We start from the raw sequence: 11,965 nt of genomic DNA on the forward strand, positions 1-11,965 counted from the left end.
GGGGGGGGGGGGGGGGGGGGGGGGGGGGGGGGGGGGGGGGGGGGGGGGGGGGGGGGGGAGGAGGCAGATGAGGGCGGAGGAGAGGCTGGGGAAAACAGGACAGGGTGTTTTCCTTGAGAAGGCTCAGCCAGGTCTCTGTCCCTTGGGGGTGGGGGGCAGGGGGAAGGGGGGTTGCAGCCTCTTGCTGCCAAAGAGGAATCTCAGCCCTGGAGCATAACTGTGTGCCCAGAATAAATCTCCACAGGACTGATTTTATCCACTCCTTGCAGTGGCTTATCTACTGTCCGCTTTCAAAAGACTTCAGCAGCCCCTTGCCTGCCTGTAGCTCTCTTCTGCAAGCTGCTGCAAGCCAGGTGTTCCTTGGAATCTAAATCCTGCATTTTTCTACTAATCTGTGTCATTTACAAACCAACCTAGATATCTCCCTGCTTCTAGACAACTCTGAGGTCTTTTACCCAGACCAATCTATTTAGAATAGAAAATGTAATGAGGTTTTGTAGTAACAAAGTCACAGGTTTCTCACCAGTTTACAGGTATGGGAGTAAAGAAGGTTGGTTTGAAGGCAGAGAATGAGTGAGGTGGCCTAGAATAAACTCCTGGCACCTAGAGCGCTCAGGGCTCTCTGAGACCACTTAGTCCAGGGATGGCAAATACGTGGCACATGTGCCACCCTCCCCCCTGCCTGGTGCCCAGGGCGGACGGTGCTAGTCCATTACCACACACTTTGCAGCTGAGCCTTACCCATCATCGGAGTCAGCCTGGGAATGAAAGCCAGATGGTCATTCCTGATGGTTTCCATTACTCCCATTTCTCAGCTGAGAAAATGGAGGCACAGAGAGGCTAAAGAGCTTGTCTGAGGAGAGCTTCCCGTCCCATTAGAGCTTTCCCCTACACCACACGGCCTCCCTGTCATTCCCACATGTTTTGTGGAAGGCAAACGCTTTAATCAGGGAACGACTCCAGCATATGGGACAGGGCTTTACAAGCAATGTCATTTTTTTCCCCCAGTTCCAGTTCAGGTTGTTGTTTGGCCATGCTTTAAAAGTGTATTTTTATTATTGTTGGGAAAATATAGGAAAAATGGGCAGGGCCCCTCAGATGTTAAGAATCTTGCCAAGCATTTGATGTAAATAGGCATATGTGCTCAGGTGTTCCTTGGTTATCATCTAGTGTAAGTGCCACAGTGTAATTGCGCATGGCACCCAGGTGTCCTGGGTTATGGACTTAAGTATAAGGATGAGTGGCTCTGATCCACGGCGACTTTCAGCCCCGGGATGCCCCCTCTTGGGGGGCATGGGGAAGCCACTACTGCTGCTGGAGGCTGCTGCTGCTAGTGCCCCTGGGACCCTCTGCAAGGCACTGCCAGACCTGTAAGCTACCGGACCTGTAAGCTGCTGCCACTGAGGAAGCTGAGGACTGAGCTCATGTCATCTGCCAACAGCTCCTGGAATCTTTCCCAATTACCTAGCACGGACCTGCGTGTGAGGGGTCTGGGGACCTAGTCTGCACAATGGGTTTGGAGGGTCTGAGCCCTAGCTCTGACAATATAAATGGAAACTTAGTATAACTAAAATAATAACTAAAATAATGAAACATTTTGGCTTTAGTCATGATTTGCATTATTTTACAATTATCATAAAAGTACACATAAATGGTTAGTAAGTTGTGCCTGCACACATAATAAAACCCTAAGGAATTTGTTCACTTACCCATGGATCAGGCAGGGTGCTGGGCATTGAGTTTATGAGGACACCAAGGACCACCCAGGAGCCCAGGTAGCTAAAATGCCCAAATCTGATATTCTGTTTGGCTGGGGGAGGTGAGAGCTGGTCTCACAGCAGGCTCCATTCAACTCCCCTTCCCAGGGCTGGAAGGGACCCAGAGGCTTTACCCATGCTACCACTCACCCAATCCTCTGTACAATCCTCTGTGGAGCCCCCAACATGCCCCCGTCCCCATACCTGCAGTAACGGGGAAATTACTACCTCCCAAGCCTGTCACCTGCATCTCCAGCTGTTTCTGCCTGCTACAAATTCTTCCTTTTGCTGAAAGGAAATGAGCCTCTCCGTGACTTCCACCCACTGGTCCTGCCTTTGTCCTGTGGGGAACTAGCTTTCCAGGGACCTAGGCAAGAACCTTGAGGTGGAGGGGGCTCTGGTGAGAAAAAGACAAAGAGGCAAGAGAAGGCACTAAAACCATCACAATTTACGACGTGGAGAGACCATTTCACATCCCTGCTCATAATTCTCACTGCTTTCAGTGGAATATCCCCTTGCCCATTCTTCCCTGGTGTATGCTGAGATCCTTGTAAATCCTAGCTTCTTCAGAAGACCCAAAATGCATTTTCTATGGGATCCTGTGCAAGAGAGCTAGTTGCTATGGTAACAATTGGATGTAAATTTCCCAGAACCCCCAACTAAACTATTAATCAGAAGGATGAGAAAAGGGCCAGGGCAGTAAATAAGTCAGGTAAGAAATGGGCTCCTGCCGGGAAGGACAGGGAACAGGGCCACCCCCGCCCTGCTGAGGTGCTAACTCATCCCTCCCTTTTACCTTTTGATGGGGAAGGAGGGGCAGCGGGAGCCCGAGGGGGAGGCTACCTCCTCCCCTCTCCAGCTGTTTTGTTCCTCATCCTGTGGAGTCAGAGAGGAAGCCGTGCCTGGCATCTCATCCGTGGACAGTGAGAAGAAGGCCCCAGTTAGCAGGAGCATCAAAGGTAAAATGTTAGAGCCTGAAAAAAAAAAAAAAATGTTCTGGCTGTTGAAAAAAACGTTCTACTGAAGTGTGGTGATAAGAGCGGGATTAGATTCAGAACTGATGGATAGTAGAAGGATCAGAGCAACAGAGGCCGGATTTTAACAAGAAGTTTGCAGGTTGGTTTGCTTGGGTTTTTCCCAGGGACTTTCTCTCCCTTCTTTAATGTTTATATTTGGCTGTCTTAATAAGGAGTGGTATAGAAAAGCCTGCTGAGCTTCACCCAAGTGAACTAGATCCACCAGGAGTCTGGCAGTTTCCACCAAGCAGCCTTTTGCAGCTGGTGGGGGATAGGGAGGGGGCAGCTTGCTCTTACAGGGAACATTCCTGGGAGCAAACACTCCTGTGCACACAGAATCCTGCAAAGGGAAAGTACACACAACCAAGAATGGACAACATGCTTCAGGACTCCAGTGGGACATTCCAGTCGAGCATGGTGGGCTCCACTGCAATGGTGTCCCCTGCTGACCAGGCCCTCTGCGGGCAGGAGACTCCTGGCTTGGGCAGGTGGGGCTAAGGTGACGCAGGCAGGGGAGGAGTGCACAGGACAAGACCAGCCCTGGCTCTGCGGCAAACTCACCGTGGGATCTTGGGCAAAGGCCTTGCTGTACAGTCTCCAAACTGTACAAGGAAGAGCCTGGGCCAACTTAGGTCAAAGTCACCATGTAACTAGGAGTGATGAGCCTCCAAACTCTGACATGGGACCCTCTCCCCCACCCCCTTGTTTCTCCTTTGAGGGGAAGGATGGACTTAATCAAAGATGCCATCCTTGGGCAAGAGAAGTGGGGAGCAAGGGAGAGGGAATCCCACCTAAAAAGCAACCCTGAGAGAGATCTCATCGAGGAACAGAGAGTTCTCAAAGACTGCAACAGAAGGGCAGCTCCGGAGGCCTCTTTGGTACTTTCTGGCTCTAGAATTTAAGTTTCTTAAGTGAGAAAAGAGGAGGCCGGCCCAGTGGCGCGCTGGATAGTGCGCCGCTTGGGAAGCGCGGCGGCGCTCCCGCCCGAGGGTTCGGATCCCACATACAGACCGGTTCCCGCTCACTGGCTGAGCGAGGCGCGGGAGCAACACCGAGGGTTGCGGTCCCGTTGCCGGTCCCGGTCCGGTGCGGGGGCGACACTGAGGGTTGCGATCCGTTGCCGGACACGGAAAAAGACAAAAAAAAAAAAAGAAAAGAGGAAGGGGAGGTGCTGAGAGGATAGAAGGGGGCTTTCTGCCCAGCACCAGGAGGCAGAGGTGGAGAGATTCAGTTAAAACAGTCACAGCACTTGCCTCTCTCCTCCACCACACACAGGCTGCTGCACATGGAGAAGTCCTCAGGGAAAGTCACTGGCTACACGAGCCCCTTTGCCTGCCGCCTCCTGTTAGGTAAGCATCCTCCCAGAACTGTTTTCAGCTCCTCAGAGCAGGGAGAACCTGGAAGGGCCCCGGAGAGGGGAATGGACTGGCCCGAGGTCTCACAGCAGGTGGGAGAGGCAGGACTCGCATGTACCCAGGTCTCCTGCCCCCAGACATAAGCCGTTTCCACTGCCCCAAGGCCAAATATCCTTGCACTATCTTCCTTGGACCTGTCCTCTGAGTCATGCACGTTCTGCAGTGAAAATAGCAGAAAGAGATCCTGCAGGGACTGGTAATTTTTCACCATGGGTGGCACTGAGACTTCCCTGTTCCCTGGAGGAGAGAAATGAAGAGTTGATTAAGTACTCAAAAGATCCCTGCCTGTGGACTGTTTAATAAGTGCCCCGTCCATCTCTCAGGCATTAGAACAGACGTCTGGTTCGCTAATCCAATTTGGCAAGCCTCTCTCAGGCTGGGATTGCTCACTGCTGGGCGCCAGTTTGCTTGATGTGTTGGGAATCAATACAAGCTCCCCACACTCACTCTCGCCACTGCTTGAGTGATTACTAACGAGACCTCTCCCTTGCACAAATGACCCTTCACAGACAGCAACCCCCCATGGTCCAAGAAGCATTGAGGACCTGGTGATGACCTAGCCATATCCCTGATTCTCTCAACATAATTCCTGGATCTGAATAAATCACCAAAAGCAGGTATGGTTTGCAAAATCTTCACTCCATGAACTGTGATCTATGCTAATACTGTCTGCTTAACAGGAGGAAGGAAATCTATAAGAAGGAGCCACAGGAAAACAGTTCAGGATCTTGCATAAAAACCAACAACAACGCCATTGACATTTTGCTATGCGATGTCCCTTATCTGGGTGTAGAATTAGTGCTTGGTACATCTGTTTCTTTCAACCAAAAAGAGCTCTGTGAGTGACAGGGGTTTCTCTATGCCTTGGCTACCAAGAAGCTCAGGTCTAAATGCAGGTCCATGGTTCCAGATGTAAGCATTTTCCTGCACACTCACTGTGGTTTCTCACCTCCTTTTTAATAAACATTTTAAACTATGATATTATATGTGTTCCTTAAAAATGAGAACTGTGAATTTATCATTTTTCCCTGCAAAATCACTTTAAGCTGTTGGAAAATTTCCTTCTTTCCTTTTTGTACAGAATTCTCTTGGGGAAGGAAGATGAAGTGAACATCTATTTTTGCTTCCATAATATCCATTCTTCACCAGACACAATGAGGGTTTTCCTATGGGGCCCAGATACCTCCACTATTAGTCCAGGTAGTCTGGGTGGTCCTGCACTCTCTGGCCCAGCAGTGGACATCGCACTCCTTGGGCCATGGTGATTGGGTTGGAGTGACACCTTGACCTAAGCTGGTCCAATCAGAATGAATCTCAACTGGAGTGCTGGGCAAATTTCTTGTCCCTTTCTGCTGGGTCTGAACATAAAAGGACTCAGGCTCAAGGACCAAAAAGGGGAAAGCCTGTTTAAGAATGAGTCAACCTTGGGGCCGGCCCGGTGGCGCACTGCTACAGTGCGCCGCTTGGGAGCGTGGCTCTCCTTGGGCCATGGTGATTGGGTTGGAGTGACACCTTGACCTAAGCTGGTCCAATCAGAATGAATCTCAACTGGAGTGCTGGGCAAATTTCTTGTCCCTTTCTGCTGGGTCTGAACATAAAAGGACTCAGGCTCAAGGACCAAAAAGGGGAAAGCCTGTTTAAGAATGAGTCAACCTTGGGGCCGGCCCGGTGGCGCACTGCTACAGTGCGCCGCTTGGGAGCGCGGCGGCGCTCCCGCTGAGGGTTCGGATCCCACATACAGACCGGTTCCCGCTCACTGGCTGAGCGAGGTGCGGGCGCAACACCGAGGGTTGCAATCCCGTTGCCGGTCCCGGTCCAGTACGGGCGCGACACTGAGGGTTGTGATCCGTTGCCGGACACGACATAAAAAAAAAAGAATGAGTCAACCTTGAGGAGGAGGGGGAACAGAGAGACAGAGACAGACAGAGTGCATCCTGACAACACTGTTTGAGTCCCTGTATCCAGCTATTCCTGAAGCTGGATCTACCCCTGTACTCTTCAGGAACATGAGCCAATACATTGACTTTGGGTTGTATTTCCAGTGACTTACAGCTGCAAGAGCCCAGACAGTTCCTGGGAGAAGGGGAGGGAGTTCACTGTACCTTTGCATCCAAGTCACCCTCGCCCAAACCCCCTCCTCAGTAGACCACAGGTGGCCCTGTGACCAGTCCGGTATCCTCCCCAGGAGGCAAGAATAGACATGGGGGCATTAGGGGCCTCTTTTGCCTCCTGATAAAAGAGTGGTCAGCCCTTTGTTGACAACCTCTAGTCTATCTCCAGCCAGGCCTCTCTGGAGCTCCCCACCTGGGTGCCTTTGGGCACCTCAGCCTCAGCATCTCCCGTCTCTGCGAGGGCACCTCGGTCCATGGCAGCTTGAAGACTCAGGGCATCTCTCTTCTCACTCCCACTCTGCCAACATCCAGTTGATCACTGAGTCCAGGCAGACATTTACCAGGGGTCCCTGGAATCTACTTCTACTTTCAGTTTCCAGTGTTTCTGCTTCCGTTCAGGTCCAACACTGGTCTCCACACTGTAGCCTCTCCTCCAACTTACTCATCTGTCAAAGCCCAGCTCCAATGCCCCTTCTCTAAGAAGACTTCCTAATTACTCCCTCCCACCTTAAGACTGGAATTGTAGACTCCCATAGACCCAACACTTTGCTAGAAAAATTATATTATAAAATCCCACAGGCCCACCAATTTTAGGACCCAGGACAAGTAAAAGAGATTCCCGCAGCCCACAGCACCTGCTCTCTTCTCATTCCACCCTCCCCCCAGTCTCCATCCTGCACTGGGGCACCATGGCATTGTGTAAGAGGCTGGTACAGGTCCTGGAAGCAGGTTTGATCCCTTTGAGCAGGAAATCTCAGAGTACAGAGTGCAGAACTGAAGTCCAGAAGGGGCATGGGCTCTGGGTGGGTCCTCCACCCTGTGGGAGGGCAGAGCTGGACCCTCTGCTGCAGAGCTGGCCACGCTTCAGCGTGCGCCTGCGTCAGGAGAGCCTGCCTGTCTACCAAGCACGCCGGGGCACGCTCTGCTGCTGGGCAGTGGACCCCTCCAGGAGTAGCAAGGGTCTAAAACATGAGGCCTAGGGCCCAGGGTGGATACAAGCTACATTAGCTGTATGGAGGCATCTTTGATATTCGATGGGTAAAAATAAATTTAGAGCTGTGGTTCTCTAGAATGAGGGGAATAGAATGAGACTCAGGCTCGCTGAGTCTCAAGGCTGTGCTATGCTTTGCTTTTGAAACTCGTTCACCCCTGCAGGTTCTCCCAGCAACCCAGAGAGGCAGGGACTCAGCAGGTTGGTAGATTTGTGACTCCTGCCTCTAAGTCCTCGCCCTTTGCCTGCCTGGTGCTGTGAGGAGCCACCAGACCCCCTGGAGCAGATATGAGAAGGAAATCGGGTCGTTTCCTGGATACACATGTCTCTGCCAGTGAAAACAAACTTCACTGTCAACACTTCAGAGCTGGAACTTCCCAAGGTGACATCCCAGGGATGCTGGAGGTGGGGACATGCATAGCTGCCTCCAGGGATCTTCCCTTCCCCTGCAACCTTTCACCTGGATCTAATTTACATCCTAGCTAATTACCCAACTTTCTTCTCACCTCAGCAATCACTGACACAGTTGGGCCTCCTTCCAGCTATTTTGGGCTCCAGGCAATAAGTTCTGGCAGGGGTGGACTGGAGAGGACAGAATTTCCTTTCTTTGTTGTTCCAGGAGTCTTAATAAATCACTTGATTTTGTGTGTGTGTGTGTGTGTGTGTGTGTGTGTGTGTGTGTGTGTGTATTTATATATATTCTTTGCCTTGGAGTCACTTAGCATCAGGACTAGAAGTACTCTAGTACAGTTCTCTCACTGTAAAGATGTGGAAACTGAGACCCAGAGGGAGTGGTAACTTGCCAGAGGTCCTTCAGCAGCTTAGTATGGAATCATGGCTAGGACACAGGTCTCCACACTCCAGTCCAGTTCCTGCTCCTGCCTCACGCTGCCTCTTTGCTAAACCTGCCCCTTACCCTACCTTGATATGTAACAGAATCCCCCACTTAATATCTGAATGAGTGTAAGCAAGCCATTTCATCTATCTGAGCCCCAGTTTCCTTTCTGTTCCGAGGGGAAGAGCAATTCCTGCCTGCTGGAGTCGTGCACAGGGCCAGAATAGGGTAGGTGGCTGGGTGTCTTCCTTAGCCCATTAAAAATGTAGTGAAATGATGTGTAAAGAAGTGGTCCTTGTACTGTTAGTTTCCAGTTGCTGCTGTAACTAATTACTGCAGAGTGGCGTAAAACACAAGTTTCTTATCTTACAGTCTGGAGTCAGAAGTCCAAAATGGGTTTCACTGGGCTAAAATCAAGGTACTGATAGGTCTGGGTTTCTTTCTGGAGGCTCTGGGGAAGAATCTATTTCTGTGCCTTTTCCAGCTTCTAGAGGCCACCCACATTCCTTAGCCTGTGGCCTCTTCCATCTTCAAAGGCAGCAATGGCCAGATGAGTCTTTCTCACATCATAGTACTCTGACACTCCTCTTTACTTATTCAAGCCCTTGTGATTACATCCAGCCCAGCCAGATGATCCAGGATAATCTCTCCATCTCAAGGCCAGCTGATTAGCAACCTTAATTCCATCTGCAACCTCAATTCTCCTTTGCTGTGTAACATAAAATACTCACACGTTCTGGGGATTAGGATGTGGGGAGCCGTTCTGCCTATCACAGTCCTTCACCATTTGGGAAGTTGGAGAATCTGAGGAATAGGAGGGCTTTACTTCTAGAAAAACACACAAGCAATATTTTGGCATGTAATCTCAATGGCTTCTTGAGCACCCATGCACAGACCCCAGTTATGAATTCAGACTAAAAGAATAATGTAGGTCCTCCCCTTTATATTTATCATAAGTGTATTAGATTTGCACACCCCCATACACATGCACACACACACACATGCGTGTACTAGTGCCCTCACAAACACATGCATACACACCTACAGGAACACACACATACATAGACATACACATGCTACATAATTTTCCTTCAGGAACAGCAAGACTTTCTGTGGTTCCTCTTTGTGTGAGATGCAGCCAGGAAGGCACAGGAAGAGCAGAGTCTCCCCCTGCTTCTGCCTCTGCAACCAGCTCCTTTCTCCACCACCTAGGTCTGGGTTTCTTTCTGGAGGCTCTGGGGAAGAATCTATTTCTGTGCCTTTTCCAGCTTCTAGAGGCCACCCACATTCCTTAGCCTGTGGCCTCTTCCATCTTCAAAGGCAGCAATGGCCAGATGAGTCTTTCTCACATCATAGTACTCTGACACTCCTCTTCTCTTTACTTGTTCAAGCCCTTGTGATTACATCCAGCCCAGCCAGATGATCCAGGATAATCTCTCCATCTCAAGGCCAGCTGATTAGCAACCTTAATTCCATCTGCAACCTCAATTCTCCTTTGCTGTGTAACATAAAATACTCACACGTTCTGGGGATTAGGATGTGGGGAGCCGTTCTGCCTATCACAGTCCTTCACCATTTGGGAAGTTGGAGAATCTGAGGAATAGCAGGGCTTTACTTCTAGAAAAACACACAAGCAATATTTTGGCATGTAATCTCAAGGGCTTCTCGGGCACCCATGCACAGACCCCAGTTATGAACTCAGACTAAAAGAATAATGTAGATCCTCCCCTTTATATTTATCATAAGTGTATTAGATTTGCACACCCCCATACACATGCACACACACACACATGCATGTACTAGTGCCCTCACAACACATGCATACACACCTACAGGAACACACACATACATAGACATACACATGCTACATAATNAACACATGCATACACACCTACAGGAACACACACATACATAGACATACACATGCTACATAATTTTCCTTCAGGAACAGCAAGACTTTCTGTGGTTCCTCTTTGTGTGAGATGCAGCCAGGAAGGCACAGGAAGAGCAGAGTCTCCCCCTGCTTCTGCCTCTGCAACCAGCTCCTTTCTCCACCACCCCAGCCCCCTGGGGTCTGTGGCCACCCACGCTGTGCTTGTCACTCTGCATGATTGGTCTTCATCAATGGCTCCTGGTGGATGTAGCTGTGAAGAGTGAGGACCAGCCCCAGGCTGGCATGTGCCCTGTTGCCCGTTTTTCCGAAGCTTCCACTTGGGGCACTGCTCTGAACTTTTATTTTCTGAGTGGTGTACTTTTAGGGTCCCTAGCTCTTAATCCAGAGCCACAGATGCAGTTGACAGAGGCTAGTCATCAGGAAGACAAGAGGGTCGTCCACATACATGCACCTACACATACAGGCACACTCACTCTTGGGCACACTCATGAACACATGTTCACACACACATTTGCACACACACACACACGGATCTATTTCTGACAAAGCTGCCTATCAAGACACCCAAGAAAGCCACCACCCCAACACATGTGCATCTCCAGGATAGCAAGTCCCAAAAAAGAGGAAGTCACAAGGAGAAAGAGTGGCCTGCCCTTTCTCAGCAGGACAAATTCACGCAGTTGGCCCCCAGCCAGCTTCCTGCATAGCCCCTCCCACCCCCATCACTGCAGGCTCCTTTGAGCCTCGTGTCTTCCCAGAGCTCCCAGCCTGTGGGACAAATTGTCATTCACTGCTTCTTTTGCTTGAGTCCTGCTGCTCGAACGGGTGGCCGATGCCCTGGGTCCCGCTGGTAAAGGGCATGGGGTGAGAGCACTGTGGTCCAGCCTCAGGTGAAGAATCTGAAAAACTGTCATGCTTCTGAGCCTACAAAAAGCAATTTCTTGCTGGCATATCTCCAGTAACCGATTATGTAAAAAAGAGTCTCTCTCTCTCCTTCCCAGCCCTGAGTCATGCTCCCCCAAAATCTCCTTCCCTTTATTACATTAACTTTGAAAGGGCCAAGGTCCAAGAAGAGAGAGGGAACTAACTGAGGCACCCAGAGCCGAATCCCTGTGGTTAGTGCAGGATCTGGTGGGGCCCTCACCTTCCCAGAGAAAAACACCACTCTCTGATCTATGAGGATGCAGCAAGTGCTCTGGCAGCTCTTCAGAGGACCCTCCACTCCTGGGTGGAAAAGGAGCAGGGAGGCAGGTGGCACCTGGTCTCCCTCCCTCCCCCACTCCACCATTTGTGCCGGTTAGCTCTGTGACAACCACTGGGCCCAAGGACAATGGCATGCTCCTGGAGGCATTGCTGGGGGAGTGTTGAGGAGCCACTTAGAGTTTCCCACTCTTGGCCTCTTTGTCCAGGACATGGCAGCACTGGCCAGGAGAGACACAGAGAGAAATGGAGACTCTCAGCTCAAGGTGGAGACCTGGCAAGGGGGACCTGGATATAGGAGAAGGTCAAGGCCAAAGAGAGAGAATGGGGAGGAGAAGGCAGGGTGGCAGAGACTACTCATCGCCAACCTGATAATTATTTCCCCTTCTTCCTGGTTTTCCAGGAGTTGACAATTACCCGGGCTCCACTGCAGCCAGAAGCAGCCACAGGATAGTCATGGCCAATGGGAGGTAAGCAGAAGTCATTCGAGGTGGGTTTCCAGAAAGCCTTTTCAGTACTGTCTCTCCTTACGCTCTGCTCTGGGGCCCCTCTTTTAGAAGGCCTTGAATATCACACACACACACACACACACACACACACACATACACACAATCTCATTAGAAACACAAAGATGGTCTCTTTGATCACTTGGGATCACATCCTCAACACTGACACGGTGCCACCCATATCCTAAGCATTCATTCTTACTAACACCATTTGGGCCCCAGGAAACACTTCCACATCTC

This window comes from Galeopterus variegatus, unplaced genomic scaffold, assembly GCF_000696425.1.
Source record: "Galeopterus variegatus unplaced genomic scaffold, G_variegatus-3.0.2 Scaffold11, whole genome shotgun sequence".
NCBI classification, from domain to species: Eukaryota; Metazoa; Chordata; class Mammalia; order Dermoptera; family Cynocephalidae; genus Galeopterus; species Galeopterus variegatus.